We start from the raw sequence: 16,588 nt of genomic DNA on the forward strand, positions 1-16,588 counted from the left end.
CAAAAAACTAAAGGGAACACAAGCAGAAGACATCCGAGATCTGAATGAAAGAAATAGTCTTATTAAATACTTTGTTCTTTACATACAGTAGTTTATACACTGCTCAAACAACTAAAGGGAACACAAAACTACTGTATGTAACGAACGAAGAATTTAATAAGGCTATTTCATTCATTCAGATCTCGGATGTCTTCTGCTTGTGTTCCCTTTAGTTTTTTGAGCAGTGTATTATATACTATACTATTATGTAAACAAATTAACCCAGACAATGCCCTATTCATAAAGCACTTATGTATGTTAAGGAAAATAGACAGTTTTTTTTTAAAAAAGTGAGGTGTTTCGAACCCAACAAACTCAACGTTGGCTGTGAAAATTCCTTCTGTAATCCTCAAAAGGCCCCATTCATGCACAGACATCCGGGACAAGCCACGATGACGTCACTTCCTCCCCCCTTCTACAAACCACATCAGACAACCAACGTTTCTCGGTGGGACATCACATGCAATGCATCACGCATGGGAAAAAAAGTTGCTTTGAGGAAACACGGAACGTTTCTTGCATGGGATCACATGTGACCTCATAAAACCACTTTCCACGTTGAGGATCGGCTGAATTACCATCTCTAATGAGGCCCAAGGCAGAGTCTGTGCCAAAAATGCGGTTGAATTAACAAATAGAAAAAGCAGAATCGTTTGATAATGCCAGGAAAGGTTGCCTGTATCGGATACAGTCAGTCCTCGACTTATGACCGTCGCTTAGCAACCGTTTGAAGTTATGACAGACTCCTCCCCCGCCCAAAGATAGAAGTGACCCTCCACTTACGACCACAATTGAGGCTCAGGTTGCTAAGTGAGACGTCTGTTGAGTGAAATTTGCCCCATTTTACGAACGTCCTTGCCGCGGTTGTTAAGTGAGTCACTGCAGTTCTTAAGTTAGTCAGTGAATCCGGCTTCCCCATTGTCTTTGCTTGTCAGAAGGTCACAAAAGGGGATGACGTAATCCCTGGGACGCTGCAACCGTCGTAAATATGAGTCAGTGGTCTGAATTTTGATCACGTGACTATGGAGGTGCTCAATGGTTGTAAGTGTGCAAAAAGGGCCATATAAGTCACTTTTTTTTCAGTGCCGTCGTAACTTTGAATGGTCACTAAACGAATGGTTATAATTCAAGTAGGTTATAAGTAGTACTCAACTATAGTTCTGCATTCAATATTTGCTATTTTCTCCTATATCGATAAAAGCCACAAAAAAAAATAAAATGGAAGAATTGCACAGAGGCGTCCCTGGGTGATAAAGTAAACTAGCAGTAAACTTGGTGAAGATGATTCAGGCATTATAAATAAAAAGAAATCACAATTTAAGTCATCCGCATATTGTGCTGCCCTGAGTCACAACTTTAAATATAGGATTGGTGTTGAAGTTCTATGCCAAGATAATGAGTGAACAGCTCATTATGCCCCCTTCAGTCTTTGGATAGATAGATAGATAGATAGATAGATAGATAGATAGATAGATAGATAGATAGATAGATAGACAGACAGACGATAGCTAGATAGCTAGATAGCTAGATAGCTAGATAGATAGATGATAGATAGATAGATACAGATGATAGATAGATAGATAGATACAGATGATAGATAGATTATAGATAGATAGATAGATAGATAGATAGATAGATAGATAGACGATAGATAGACAGACAGACGATAGATAGATAGATTATAGATAGATAGATAGATTATAGATAGATAGATAGACAGACGATAGCTAGATAGACAGACAGACAGACGATAGATAGACGATAGATAAGATAGATTATAGATAGATAGATAGATAGATAGACAGACAGACAGACAGACGATAGATAGACAGACAGACAGACAATAAATAGATAGATAGATAGATAGATAGATATAGACAGATGATAGATAGATAGATTATAGATAGATAGATAGATAGATAGATAGATAGATAGATAGATAGATAGATAGACAGACGATAGATAGATAGATAGATAGATAGATAGATAGATAGATAGATAGATAGATAGGTAGGTAGGTAGATACATAGATAGATAGGCAGGCAGGCAAGCAGGCAGGCAGGGAAAAAATACTAAATTATTTTTTATTAAATCTGATGAAGGGGTCTTGAGATGCCAAAGAATTTCCTTTCACACACACACACACGTACACAAACACACACATCACACAGACACAAAATCAGTTGGCTCAATACAAGTATTGCATCTCTAGATTTTCATAAAATTCCCATAAAAATCCTTTTCTTCGTGCCGTAATAGAAGTGAGCAACAATAAGACTACAGCTCACCAGCCGAGCCACGTGACAGGCCCGTGTCTAAATACATTTTCAAGGCATTAGGCCGGCTGCTGGGATCCTTGCAAAAGAGACCACCTTCGTAGCCTTGAAGGTCCCTAGAGGCCATCCAGCTCACCCCCCCCCCTTCTCAATACAGAGAGGCAAATGAAAGCACACCAGACAGATGCTTCTCTGCCTCTTGCTCGGACTCATCCAGTGCCAGCCACCTCAGGACCAAGTTGTCAGATTCCGTTTAGGATCACGGCTGCCGTTGTGAAACACGGTAAGCAGAAAATTAATTAAGACGGGAAACGAGAGGAAAAACAGCCCAACTTTTCATCAATGGTCCCCTTATCATCCAAACTGCTTGCGCAGCAATTGGGATGCAATTATTTTAGCTCCGTCGTAGGGCAAAAAAGCAGCAAAACTGCCGTAATTTCTTTCCTTCCTTCCCTCTTCCCTTCACCTTCTCTCTCTCTTCCTTCCTTCCCTCTGTCCCTCCCTATTCTCTCCCTTCCTTCCCCTTTTCTCTTCCTTCCTTCCTTCTTCCTTCCTTCCCTCTTCTCTCCCTTCCTTCCTTCCCCTTTTCTCTTCCTTCCCTCCCTCCCCTCTCCCTCCCTCTTCTCTCCCTTCCTTCCCCTTTTCTCTTCCTTCCTTCCCTCCCCTTCCTTCCTTCTTCCTTCCTTCTCTCTCCCTCCCTCTTCTCTCCCTTCCTTCCCCTTTTCTCTTCCTTCCTTCCTTCTTCCTTCCTTCTCTCTCCCTCCCTCTTCTCTCCCTTCCTTCCCCTTTTCTCTTCCTTCCTTCCTTCTTCCTTCCTTCTCTCTCCCTCCCTCTTCTCTCCCTTCCTTCCCCTTTTCTCTTCCTTCCTTCTCTCCCCTTCCTTCCTTCTTCCTTCCCTCTCCTTCCCTCTTCTGTCCCTTCTTTCCTTCCCTTTCTCTTCTTTCCTTCCCTCCCTCCCCCTTTTCTCCCTCCCTCTTCTCTGCCTTCCTTCCTCTCCTCTCTCCCTCCTTCCCCTTTTCTCTTCCTTCCCACCCTATTCCTTCCCTCTCTCCCTCCCTTCCCTCACCTTTTCTCTTCCTCCCCTCTCCCTTCCTTCCCTCCATCCTTCCCTTTTTCTTCCTTCCTTCACTCCCTCCCTCTTCTCTCTCTTCCTTCCCTCCCTCTCTGCCTAGTTCCCCTTTTCTCTTCCTTCCCTCTGTCCCTCCTCTTCTCTGTCTCCTTTCCTTCCTTCCTCCCTCCCTCCCTCCCTCCCTATTCCTGGCTTGTGTTGAATTTGTTAAATTAGTAAATTAGGAAAATGAACTCAGATCAGGAAGCCGTGCAGTTTCTCAGATCTGCCAACCTAAACCCACTTGGCGTCAGCAATTCGTTATGGGGGATACCACAAGGAGAGGAAATTCAAACAGTCACCAAGAGTGAAAATTGCGTCCTGCGTATTTCCACCCACAAAGGCAGCCTTGTTGTATCGTTTTCCAGTTCATAAAATGTAATATATATGAAAGGGAGGGGAGGGGAGGGGAGGGGAGGGGAGGAAGGAAGGAAAGAAGGAAGGAAGGAAGGAAGGAAGGAAGGAAGGAAGGAAGGAAGGAAGGAAAAATCTCCCAATCGAAAGAGATAACTGGTGTTGCTATGCTAAAAAAACCGAATTTCACACGTGCTTTGGGATGAATCGACTTTGGGATAAAGATTTCAAAAGATTTGATGATTTCCTTTGAATAAAATTGCACCCACCCTCATTTCGCATATTTTTACCAAATTAAAACTACAGCAATCTTCACATATTTACTTCTGGGATGCGTAAAAGAACTGGGCATCTCATTAGAAGTCTATAAGCACACCCAAACTTTATTTATCAATTATATCATCTTTTTTTCCAAGGTCCCAAGCAAGTTCCCTTTAATTTTATCCTCTCAATAACCCTGTGAGGAAGGCCTGGGCTGAGAAAACGAGAGAAACCCCAAAAATATCCTGTGAGTTTCTATCCACCCATTCGTTTATTCAATTTATTTGTCTCTAAGTGACTCTGGACAACTCACAACACTTAAAAAGAACAACAGCCCCCCAAAAAACCAGTATACAAATTATATATCCTTCACAGGGGGAAAATGTTTGGACTTCAACTCCCAGAATTCCCTAGCCGGCCTGCTTTAAGATGTTAGGACTCTAACCGCTTCCTGGGGGATTCTGGGAATTGAAGTCCCCCCAACTTAAAAGCTGCCAAGGTTAAGAAACCCTGTGCTAAAGAGAGATCAACCGGAAAGTTACACACAGCAACAATTGTGTGATGCACTGAGCACACAACCAGGACGCCTGCAGCCATTCGCACAACTTGAGCAATTCGTCTTTCGTAACAGGATAACCGCTCATTGTGGAGAGAAAGCTTATAAAAATATTGTCTCCCTAATTCCAGTTAGTTGTGTGAAAAAGGCAATTTAAGTCCCTGTTTTGTCAACCTGATTCAGCGGGTTGAAACTATCTTGCAATTATTATTATTATTATTATTATTATTATTATTATTATTATTATTATTAATAATAATAATAATAATAATAATAATAATAATAATAATAATAATTAGAGAAAATCGAGGTAGCTATTCCACTGGGCAGCCTAGAAACCCAACCCCCCCACTGCATTACAGGTAGTCCTCGACTTACAAGAAGTGAGCCCAGAATTTATGTTGCTAAGTGAGACATTTGTTAAGTGAGTTTTGCCCCGTTTTATGATTTTTCTGATTTTTCACGGTTGGTAAGTGTACCACTGCCGTTCTTAAATTAGTCACACGGTCATTAAATGAATCTGCTCGTCAGAAGGTCGCAAAAGGAGATCATGTGAGCCCAGGACACTGCGACTGTCATAAATGTAAATCAGTTGCCAAGCAGATTACCTTTAGATATAGGTAATCCTTGATTTACAGCTGTTTTTTTTAAGAGATGATTCAAAGTTACACCACCACTGAAAAAAGCGATTTAGGACCAGTCTTCAGATTTACGACCATTGCTGTAGCCCCACGGTCACATAATAAAAATTCAGCCGCTTGGCAACTGACTCATATTTATGACGGTTGCAGCGTCACTGATCTGTCCCCGTCCACACACACACACACAAACACAGCCAGCCGAGGGTTAAGAAAGTACTTGGCACGCACACAGGTCGTTATCTCAAACTTGGCAGCAATATAATCACCGTCTGCCAAGAGCTTTTACTGCAACAGATAACATAAAATTACATACGCATTGCAAATAGTCCAGCAAAACAATATCCCTTTCAGCAGCTTCAGACGTTGTTCAAGTGACTAGCCAAAGTTCGTTTTTGTTCGTCACGGAGTTTTACCAGCCACCACCCTCTCTTATATAGTCTCTGGGGTGTGGTCCAGTGACTCAGTTCTAATCCCTAGCACGCCTCCTTAACTGCTGCAACCGTTTATCACGCCTTCGTTGGCGTGCGTCCAGGAATGACGGCTCTCCTTCTTCGCTCTCATCCGAGACACCTGGCTCCTGGCTAATCTCCTCTCCCTCGGCCGGCACCTGAGACAGTGCCAGAGGGGAGGGGCATGGAGAGGGAGGCCTGGCTGACTCCTCTTCCTCATGTTCGGAGCTTTCTTCCTCCGATGAGATAGGCTCACAGGGCGGGGCCACAACAGTCACGGCGTGTGTGTGTGTGTCACATGATCTCCTTTTGTGACCCGAGTTCATTTAGTGACCGTTCACTCAAGTTTTTCACACTTACGACCGTTGCGGCATCTCCATGATCGCGCGATCATAATTCAGATGCTTGGCAACTGACTCGTATTTACGACAGTTGTAGCATCGGGAGTGGGGGGGGGGGGAGAGGTCATGCGATCTGACAAGCAAAGTCCACGGGGAAGCCGGACTCACTTAACAACCGTGTTACTAACTTAACAACTGCACGGATTCGCTGAACAACTGTGGCAAGGAACGTCGTAAAATGTCTCAACTGTCTCACTTAGCAACAGGAATATTGGGCTCAATTCAGGAGTGGTATTCACTTACCTTCGCTACAAATGTGAGCATGCATGCGCGGGGGGGCAAAAAACGGGATGTGATGATGTCTGGGTGGGTGGGCGGAGCTTCCCACAGCCGCCGCTACCAATTCGCCCAAACCGGATAGAACCAGCTGAATTCCATCACTGGCTCAATTGGAATATTGGCCTCACTTGTGGTCGTGCAGCCGAGGACAACCTGTATTCGAATGGTCCGCGAGAGGGTTTATTACTAAAATTCAAGGAATCAGGGATACTCAGGTCACGAGGATGAAAACTTAACATTTTTGCATTCTGGTCTTCCTTCGATGGAAAAACCCGGTTTGCGGAATTGAGAGGGGAGGCTTAAGCAGGGAGAGGGCAGGGAAAAAAGAAAGGAAGAGGAATAAACGAATGCAGCTTGCTTGCTCGCTTGGGATGTCACACATGGTTCTCGTTAGGAGGCATCAATGAAAAACCCAACTCGTTGCCTGTCAGGATTCCTCGATCTTAACCAGAGCCACCAGCCACCCACCAAGACGGATGGGCCTTCCAAAAAATCTCGAGAACACCACAATTCATTCAGAAAACCGTGGCAGCATTTGAAGCCAGAAAAAGCTCTGGAACAGGGGTCTCCAACCTTGGCAACTTTTAAGACCTGTGGACTTCAACTCCCAGAATTCCCCAGCCAGCATGAACGGATGGGAGGGAGGAAAGAAAGAAAGAGGGAGGGAGGGAAGGAGGGAGGGAGGAGGGAGGGAGGAAGGAAAGGAGGGAGGGAGGGAGGGAGGAAGGAGGGAAGGAAGGAAGGAAGAAAGGAGGGAGGGAGGAAGGAAGGAAGGAAGGAGAGAAAGAGGAAGGAGGGAGGGAGGGAGGAGGGAGGGAGGAAAGAGAGAAACAGGAAGGAAGGAAGGAGGAAAGGAAAGGAAGGAGGAAGGAAGGATGGAGAGAAAGAAGAAGGAAGGAAGAAGGAAAGGAGGAAGGAAGGAAAGAAAGGAGGGAGAGGGAGGATGGAGAGAAAGAAGAAGGAGGGAAGGAGGAAGAAAAGGAAGGAGGATGGAAGGAGAGAAAGAGGAAGGGAGGGAGGGAGGGAGAAGGAGGAAGAAAAGGAGGAAGGAAGGAAGGAGGAAAGAAGGAAGGTGGAAAAGAGGAAGGAAGGAAAGAAAGGAGGGAGAGAGGGAGGGAGGATGGAGAGAAAGAAGAAGGAAGGAGGGAAGGAGGGAAGAAGGAAGGAAAGGAAGGAGGAAGGAAGGAGAGAAAGAGGAAGGAAGGAAGGGAGAGAGGGAGAAGGAGGAAGAAAAGGAGGAAGGAAGGAAGGAAGAAAGAAGGAAGGAGAGAAAAAGGGAGGGAGGGAGGGAGGGAGGGAAGAGGAGGAAGAAAAGGAGGAAGGAAGGAAGGAGAGAAAGAGGGAGGGAGGAAGGAAGGAGAGAAAGAGGAAGGAATGAAGAAGGAAGGAAAAGAGGAAGAAAAGAAGGAAGGAAGGAAGGAAAGAAGGAAGGAGTATGGCTGGCTTGGGAATTCTGGGAGTTGAAGTCCACAGATCTTAAAATTGCCCCGGTTGGACGCCCTCCCCCCCTGATTTAGAGAGAGGGTTCATTTCAGTCTAACCAATAAATCTCAGCGAATTCTAACCAATGCTTGAAAGAAGGAACCTTCTCAAGAAGCAACGTTTGCCAGATTTGCAAGAGAAATTCGAAGAAAGAGGTTTTGATGCTCCCTAGCTGAACTGGTTAAAGCCAATTCAGACTTGGCTGGTAATATTTAAAGAGGAGATGACCAGCAACCCAGACATGAAGGAAATAATCAAAGGCTAAAAACAGGCGGCAGCCACACTTCAGCCGCTCAGCCAAGCCCTTTCCCGCAGGAGCAGCAGGGAGGCTGCCAAGAATTCTGGGAGTTGAAGTCCACACATCTGGAAGACGGTCAACTTTTGGATTGCAAAGCCACCCACGTCGTTAAACAGGGAGCGATAGAAAGCTTTCCATAAAGCTTTCCTTCCACTAAGCGTTTAAAAATAGCTGAGCTCTGCATTCATTTTATTTTATTTTTTTTTAAAAAAAATCCCTCTTGCCCAAAGATTAACCAGCTTGTGGGTCCGATGCATGCCACATAAGGGTTTGAGAACCCACAAACCACGATGCATTGATTTCTTATGTACCAACCAAGGGCAAATCATGTACCCCAAATAGTCCCGGACTTACAACCATTTGCTTAAGGACCGTTTGCTGTTAAAACGGCACTGGGGAAAAAAATTTGACTTATGACCATTTTTTCACACTTATGACCATTGCAGCATCCCAATGGTCACATGATTAAAATTTGGACGTGGGCCGCTGACCTGTATTTATGATGGTTGCACTATCCCGGGGTCAAGCGATCTCCTTTTGCGACCTTCGGACAAGTAAAGACAACGGGGGAGCCAGATTCAGTTAATGCATTACAGGTAGTTCTCTACTTATGACCGCAACTGAGCCCAAAATTTCCAACAGGTAAGACTTACGACCATAATTCTGGGCTCAATGATAATCATAAAATCAGACCTACCTACCTGTACAGGTAAATCTGTACCTACGACCACAACTGAATCCAATATTTATGTTGCTAAGCGAGACAGCTGTTCAGTGAGTTTCACCCCATTTTACGATCTGTCTTGTCACCGTTGTTAAGCGAACCGCCGCAGTTGTTAAGTTAGTAGCACGGTTGCTAAGTGAATCTGGCTTCCCTGTGGACTTTGCTTGTCAGGTCGCAAAAGGGGATCAGGTGACACCCACCCCCCAAGGACGCTGCGACTGTCATAAATATGAGCCACTTACTATGCGTCTGAATTTTGATCGTCGTTAAGTGTGAAGACCGGTCATAAGTCACTTTTTTCAGTACTGGTGTAACTCCGAACAGTCACTAAAGGAATGGTCGTAAATCAAGGACTGACTGCTTTGCAATGCTGGCCCTTGATGGTATCAGAATAATGGGGGAAGATGCCATAAACTTTGGCATAATTAGGATTATGGAAAGTTGTATCTTTCGTGGGTTTAAAGTAAGAGGAGTTTGCAGCAAAAAAAAAAAAGAGGTTTAAAGTATAAGAGGGATAGAGCCTCTGTCGATCTTTGACCTTTGACCCCCCAACCTGAGGAATAAACCAATTTTTCTCAACCTCAGTAAATTTTAAGACGTGTGGACTTCAATTCCCAGAATTCCTCAGGGAATTCTGAGAGCTCAATTCCGCAAATCTGAAAACTGCTGAGGTTGGAAAACACTATAATTTCCATTGATCCTTGCTCTTCTGGGCAGGGGGCATTAAATCAGTGGAGACTCTTTACAGGAGATTTTTTATTATTTATATTATTATCATTATCATTATTATAATGATATATTATAAACTTCTATTCATTAAACATGAAACTCAGTCAACAGAACATTTAAAATGTCACAAATATTACTGACTGGGGCTGATGGTTGATAAGGGTTGCCACCAGCATCATCTTCATCATCATCATCATTATTATTATCTCTTTTATTCATTCACTCAATCAACTAATTATTTAAAAATGTGTCACAAATACAAATGACTGGTGCTAATGGTTGATACGGGTTGCTGCCAGCGTCCTAAGTATCAACCAAGTATCTTCTTAAAATATATATTATTATTATTATTATTATTATTATTATTATTATTATTATTAGTTAATCTTTAGTGAGATTCACAGCCTTTGAGGCTGGTTAATAGCTCAGCAGCTCGAGTCCTAACCAAGGACCTAGGAACTGTTAAGGCATCGTTGGAGGATGTAAGCTGTTCCGAGTAAGGTGGTTTTTTGTAAAGTCAAAATGTTCAAGTCCGGCAGATTTAGAATTTCTAAATAGCGGGGTAGCCCTTTGGGTATTGCTCCAAGGGCTCCAATTACAATCGGGACAACACACGATTTCTTTTTCCACAGTCGCTCAACTTCAATTTGCAAGTCACGGTACTTTGTGATTTTTTTTCTTGCTGCTTATCTTCAATCCGTGCATCACCAGGTATTGCAATGTCAATGAACCATACTTTTTTCTTTCCAACTATTGTTATGTCAGGTGTGTTGTGGACCAAGTGCCTGTCAGTCTGAATCCTGAAGTCCCACAAGATCTTGAGTTTCTCATTCTCTAAAACTTTCTCAACCTGATGTTCCCAGTGGTTTTTGCTGTACTCAAATCCAAACTTCTGGCACAATTTCCAGTTATCTTAGCAACGCGGTCATGGCGTTGTAGGTAGTCAGTTTGTTTATCAAACTGTTTGTTTGTCTACTACTATTATTATTATTATTATTGTTGTTGTTGTTGTTGTTAGTTAATCTTTAGTGAGATTCACAGCCTTTGAGGCTGGTTAATAGCTCAGCAGCTCGAGTCCTAACCAAGGACCTAGGAACTGTTAAGGTGTCGTCGGAGGATGTAAGCTGTTCCGAGTAAGGTGGTTTTTTGTAAAGTCAAAATGTTCAAGTCCGGCAGATTTAGAATTTCTAAATAGCGGGGTAGCCCTTTGGGTATTGCTCCAAGGGCTCCAATTACAATCGGGACAACACACGATTTCTTTTTCCACAGTCGCTCAACTTCAATTTGCAAGTCACGGTACTTTGTGATTTTTTTTCTTGCTGCTTATCTTCAATCCGTGCATCACCAGGTATTGCAATGTCAATGAACCATACTTTTTTCTTTCCAACTATTGTTATGTCAGGTGTGTTGTGGACCAAGTGCCTGTCAGTCTGAATCCTGAAGTCCCACAAGATCTTGAGTTTCTCATTCTCTAAAACTTTCTCAACCTGATGTTCCCAGTGGTTTTTGCTGTACTCAAATCCAAACTTCTGGCACAATTTCCAGTTATCTTAGCAACGCGGTCATGGCGTTGTAGGTAGTCAGTTTGTTTATCAAACTGTTTGTTTGTCTACTACTATTATTATTATTATTATTGTTGTTGTTGTTGTTGTTAGTTAATCTTTAGTGAGATTCACAGCCTTTGAGGCTGGTTAATAGCTCAGCAGCTCGAGTCCTAACCAAGGACCTAGGAACTGTTAAGGTGTCGTCGGAGGATGTAAGCTGTTCCGAGTAAGGTGGTTTTTTGTAGAGTCAAAATGTTCAAGTCCGGCAATTTTTTTTTATTATTATTATTGTTGTTGTTGTTATTGTTATTGTTATTGTTATTATTATTATTATTATTACACTAATCATTTTGTAAGCACTGCAATGGTTAAAGAATTATTTCGCTATCATCAGCCCCTGCTAAAGGATTCTATATTCCTTTATAGAATTTGGTTACGTTTGGGGATTTAAAGTTCCCAAACATAACCAAAGCATTGGAAAATGCACAAAGCTGCATTTACAAAATGCAAATTCTTCAGAATTCGGATTAGCTTGAGAAATACACACAAGAGCTAATTTAGGCAAAACTCTCAGATAAATTATTTGGGGAAAAGGGGCTACTATGAAATTCAGCACTGTGGCTTGGAAATGAATTGTGTGGAGGAATGTCTTGCGTGTGGCTTAATCGAACCGGGTTAGCATGATGTATGATCCCGGTCATGCCCATGTACAGGAAGCTTTAATTATCATTCCATCGATCTAAGCGTTTATTAATGACCAGAGGTGCTAAAATATGTTTGGGCAAACCTGAATAACTTTTTGTTTTATCCACAGTGCAAGCTTTGGCAAACCCAAAACTCACCACATCACTTCCATTTATTAATTTAATGTAATTATTTTATTTTATTTAATCTCCTGCTTGGGTGGGAGGACGGTTGGACTAGATGACTTACAAGGTCCCTTCCAACTCTGTTAATCATTTAGTTTAATTTAATTCTTTAATTTAATCTGATGGCGGAATTTAATCTAATTATTTAATTTAATTTATACCCTGCCCATCTCACTCCCAAAAACTCGCTTTTTTGCTTTCCAACCCTGCTTAATCCAGCCAACCATGGAAAATTTTTAAGATTTAAGGGGAAGCTTCTCTCCAAATGGGGGGAAATTACACAATCTTTCGCACCATCAACTACTAAACCAAACAGGCTGAGTTGGGGGGGGGGAGGGAAAATCCCCAAGGCCAGCAGAAATATATTAACCCTGGTTAAAACCAACCTAGTTCATTAAATCCTGGCCTTCTAATCCCCCTGGTTTAAATGGGTTAAGAAGAGGAGTCAGCGGAACGGATTTCTGGACCGGGATTCCTGCATTGCCCATCCCACCCTGACCCAGTAGAGAACTTGAGCGGGTGACTTTGAGACTCTCTTTTCTCTCTCTCTCCCTCTCTCTGTTTCTCTCTGTGTGTCTGTGTGTGTCTCTCTCTCTGTCTGTCTCTGTTTCTCTTTCTTTCTTTCTCTCTCTGTCACTCTATCTGTTTCTGTTTCTCTCTTTTTTCCCTCTCTCTTTCTCTCTGTGTCCGTCTCTCTTTCTCTCTCTCTCTCTGCCTGTCTCTGTCTCTCTCTGTGTGTCTCTGTTTCTGTCTCTATCTCTTTCTCTCTCTGTGTCTGTCTCTCTGTCACTGTCTGTCACTGTTTCTCTTTTTTCTTTATCTCTCTCTGTCTCTCTGTGTGTGTCTCTGTTTCTCTTTCTCTGTCACTCTCTCGATCTCTTTTTTTTGTCTCTCTCTCTTTCTCTCTCTGTCTCTGTTTCTCTGTGTGTCTTTCTCTCTCTCTCTCTCTTTCTCTCTCTCTCTATCACTGTTTCTCTTTTTTCTCTATCTCTCTCTGTCACTCTCTCTGTCTCTTTCTCTCTCTTTCTCTTTCTCTCTCTGTGTCTCTGTTTCTCCCTCTTTTCCTCTCTTTCTGTTTTTTCTCTCTCTCTGTCTCTCTGTTTGTCTCTCTCTCTGTGTGTGTGTGTCTTTCTTTCTCTGCCTGTCTCTTTTTCTCTCTGTTTCTGTATCTCTGTGTCTCTCTATCACTCTTTCTCTTTTTTCTCTATCTCTCTCTGTCACTCTCTATTTCTCTCTGTCTCTCTTTCTCTCTCTCTGTCTCTGTTTCTCCCTCTTTTCCTCTCTCTTTCTGTTTTCTCTCTCTCTCTCTGTCTCTCTGTTTCTCTCTCTCTCTCTGTGTGTCTCTTTCTTTCTCTGTCTGTCTCTCTCTTTCTCTCTCTGTGTCTGTCTCTCTGTCACTGTTTCTCTTTTTTCTCTCTCTGTCTCTGTCACTCTCTCTGTCTCTTTCTCCCTCTGTCTCTGTCACTCTCTCTCTCTCTTTCTCTCTCTCTGTCTCTGTTTCTCCCTCTTTTTCTGTCTCTTTCTGTTTTCTCTCTCTCTGTCTCTCTGTTTCTCTCTCTCTCTCTCTGTCTCTTTCTCTCTCTGTCTGTCTCTCTCTTTCTCTCTGTGTGTCTGTCTCTCTGTCACTGTTTCTCTTTTTTCTCTCTCTGTCTCTGTCACTCTCTCTCTCTCTTTCTCTCTCTCTGTCTCTGTTTCTCCCTCTTTTTCTGTCTCTTTCTCTCTCTCTGTCTCTCCCTTTTTCTCTCTCTCTCTGTGTCTGTCTGTCTGTCTCTCTCTCTCTGTCCCTCCCCAGCCTACCTTACAGGGTCGTCGTCCAGCAGATCCAAAACTTCCACGGGGCTCCTTTGGGAGCCGGACCTCCAGGAACCAGCTCCCCAAGAGCAGGGCAGGGCAAGGCAAGGCAAGGCTGCGCTCTCCCCACTCCCGAGCCCGATCAGCGCCGTCTGCCTCGCCTCGGGCTGGCTAAGGGAAAGCAGCGGCAGCGGCGGCAGCGGCAGCGAAGAGCCTTTGTTAGCCGAGCGGCGAATGAATGAACGACCCAACGCGGCGGAGCTGGGCTGGGCAAGGGGCTGGGCAGGGACGCCCCAAGCGCGATCGGGGCGGCCGGGCATTGTTTCCCCGTCTGCCTGCTTGCTTGGCCCGGGATCGCAGCCCGACCTTCGCCCTACCTCCCTACCCAGGCTGGGCATCGCGATCCCGGAGCCTTGCCTTGCCTTGCCCGGTCCCCGCCGCCTCCTTCCCTCCACGCCCAGCCGGGAGAAACTTGCCTTCTTCCCCCCCGCAAGACTCACCGGCTTCTCGGCTTGCCAGCCTTTGCCCGAACCGGCCGGTTCCAGGTCCTCCGCCTCCTCCTCGCCCAGGCCGGCGGGGCTAGGCGCGCCCCCTCCTTCTTCTTCTTCGTCCTTCTGCTGCTGCTGCTCCTCCTGTTGCGGAGCTCCGTCCTGCAAGGCGGCTAAGCGGCGACTGGCGCGCCGGCTGCTTCTTACCTTTGCCCACCCCGCGGACCTCGCCAGGGCCCGCCTCCTCGGCCGCTCGGACCGGCTCTGCCATTGGCTGACGGGCATGTCCCGCAAACGGCTGGAGCCCCGCCTACCCGCCCCGCTGCTTTGAATAGGGCGTTTGGCAAAGGAGGAGGGGGAGGAGGGAGGCCCAGCGAGGAGGGGAAGGGGCGAGGCCGGCTGGAAAGGCAGAGTGTGTGTGGGGGGGGGGGGGAGTTGGATGGAATGGAAGTAGAAATCAGAATTAGAATTAGAATTAGAACAGAACAGAATAGAATGAAAGAAATAATAGGAATAGAATAGAATAGAATAGAATAGAATAGAATAGAATAGAATAGAATAGAATAGAATAGAATAGAATAGAACAGAATAGAATAGAATAGAATAACATGTAGAAAATAGAATATAGAATAGAATAGAATAGAATAGAATGAAAGAAATAATAGGAATAGAATAGAATAGAATAGAATAGAATAACATGTAGAAAATAGAATATAGAATAGAATAGAATAGAATAGAATGAAAGAAATAATAGGAATAGAATAGAATAGAATAGAATAGAATAACATGTAGAAAATAGAATATAGAATAGAATAGAATAGAATAGAATAGAATGAAAGAAATAATAGGAATAGAATAGAATAGAATAGAATAGAATAACATGTAGAAAATAGAATATAGAATAGAATAGAATAGAATGAAAGAAATAATAGGAATAGAATAGAATAGAATGAAAAAGAAATAATAGGAATAGAATAGAAATGGAATAGAATAGAATAGCATGTAGAAAATAGAAATAAAATAGAATAGAATAGAATGAAAGAAATAATAGGAATAGAATAGAAATGGAATAGAATAGAATAGCATGTAAAAATAGAAATAGGAATAGAATAGAAAGAATAGAATAGAATAGAATAGAATAGAATAGAATAGCATGTAGAAAATAGAAATAGAATAGAATAGAATGAAAGAAATAAATGAAAGGAATAGAAGAGGAATAGAATAGAATAGAATAGAATAGAATAGAATAGAATAGAATAGAATAGAATAGAATAGAATAGAATAGAATAGAATGAAAGAAATAATAGGAATAGAATAGAATAGAATAGAATGAAAGAAATAATAGGAATAAAATAGAATAGAATAGAATAGAATAGAATAGAACAGAATGAAAGAAATAATAGGAATAGAATAGAATAGAATAGAATAGCATGTAGAAAATAGAAATAAATAGAATAGAATGAAATAATAGAAATAGAATAGAAATGGAATGGAATAGAATAGAATAGAATGATAGAAATAATAGGAATAGAATAGGAATAGGAATAGACTAGCATGTAGAAAATAGAAATAGAATAGAATAGAAATGGAATAGAATAGAATAGCATGTAAAAACAGAAATAGGAATAGAATAGAATGGAATGGAATGGAATGGAATGGAATGGAACAGAACGGAACGGAACGGAATAGAATAATCGAGTTGGAAGGGACCTTTGAGGTCTTCTAGTCCAACCCCCTGTTCGAACAGGAGACCCTCTACAATTTCAGATAAATGGCTGTCCAGTCTCTTTTTGAAAACCTCCAATGTTGCCGCACACGCAACATTACACCCCTGAGTTTATATTATATATATTAATTCTGTGACTTTTAACTTGAAAGGAGAGACAAAAATGGTGCATAAAGACGTACATATATCACATTCTCGTGGCAGCCATTCAGTCCTCCAAGAGAATCACAGCAAGATAACGAGGCTAATGAGCGCAATGACCCTTGGCGACAAGAATCCAAATTAAAGGATCTCCAACAGACAAGATTCATGTCTAGCTGGGCTCGAGCATCGTCAATAAACGGGATCCCACCAGTTCTCTGAATAATTGGATACGTTATCATATCACCCTTGTTGCTTCAAAATGCGTTTTCTAAAACCATCAGTAGGCATTTATGTTCCTGTAACTTCCCTCCCTCTCTCCGAACTGGGTGATTTTGGGGCCAATCTCCAGGAGACGGCGAGTTCTAGTTCCGCCTTAGCCATGAAAGTCGGCTGGGTGACTTTGAGCCAGCCACTCTCAGCCCAGCCCAC

At 43.0% G+C, this 16,588-nt stretch overlaps 1 protein-coding gene across 1 annotated transcript in view; it reads right to left on the reverse strand.

Annotated features, from left to right (window-relative positions):
* Positions 1–14,661, reverse strand: part of PAK1 (p21 (RAC1) activated kinase 1) — a 69,900-nt gene extending 55,239 nt beyond the window's left edge. Inside the window, exon 1 of the mRNA XM_060684777.2 lies at positions 14,302–14,661. The gene's annotated coding sequence lies outside the window, so the exon portion shown is untranslated. The remainder of the gene's footprint in view (positions 1–14,301) is intronic.
* Positions 14,662–16,588: the final 1,927 nt, after the last annotated feature.

The sequence above is a fragment of the Pantherophis guttatus genome, chromosome 5, assembly GCF_059756535.1.
Source record: "Pantherophis guttatus breed Tessera chromosome 5, ASM5975653v1, whole genome shotgun sequence".
NCBI lineage: Eukaryota > Metazoa > Chordata > Lepidosauria > Squamata > Colubridae > Pantherophis > Pantherophis guttatus.